Consider the following 869-nt stretch of genomic DNA (forward strand, 5'->3'; position numbering starts at 1 on the left):
TGTGTGTGTGTGTGTGTGTGTGTGTGTGTGTGTGTGTGTGTGTGTGTGTAGATATACAGGTGAGCAGGTGAGGAGAGCAGAAAACCAGTAAGGCCGTAGTTTGACTGCGCACCACCAGTCAGCTTGAGGTAATTGGCATCCACATCTTCAACAGCAGAAAACCTAACTCTGCTGAAGATCACGTGGGATGTATGCCCAAGACAGCCCGTTCTTTCCCCTGTTCTGCCACACCTTAAGTCGGAAGAGCAGAATTATATGTGTGCTCTCAGTCCACAGCGGAGTTCAACTAGAAATTATTAACAGAAAGAAAGCTGGAAAGTACCCAGATATTTGGAGATTAAACAACACCCTTCTACAGAGCATAAGAACAAGTCTCCACAGAAATGTAAAATTGCATTGAATGAAATGAAGTTGAAAATACATCTTAATGTATTTTGTGTTATATAGCTAAAGCAAGGTATAAGGGGGGGGGGGGAATTTAGCCAAAGGTCAGTGGGATAGTAAAGAGGAAATCGGTATAGAAAATGACAAAAAAAGAAAAAAAGCAAAAAGCTGGTTCTTTGAAAAAGATGTTTTAACAGGGAGGAGGAAGACATTTAACCAAGTTAGTTGGGTGAGGAGTTAAGAAAAGACACAGTAAGTGTTACCATTCACGTGGACTCCAAAGGATAATGAAAGACAAGATAGACTCTACTCACAAGTTCAGTAATGGACGAAACAGACCCGTCTCTTGGAATGCAGTCTGACAAGACTCTCACAAGAGGATATGGGTAAAGCAAGTTAAGCCTTTATGAAATAAAAATTTTAATGTATTTTTAACCTTTATTTCCTTTTTATGAGTGTTTTGTCTACATAGAAGTCTACGTATT

Source organism: Psammomys obesus, unplaced genomic scaffold, assembly GCF_907164565.1.
Source record: "Psammomys obesus unplaced genomic scaffold, mPsaObe1.curated_primary_1811, whole genome shotgun sequence".
NCBI lineage: Eukaryota > Metazoa > Chordata > Mammalia > Rodentia > Muridae > Psammomys > Psammomys obesus.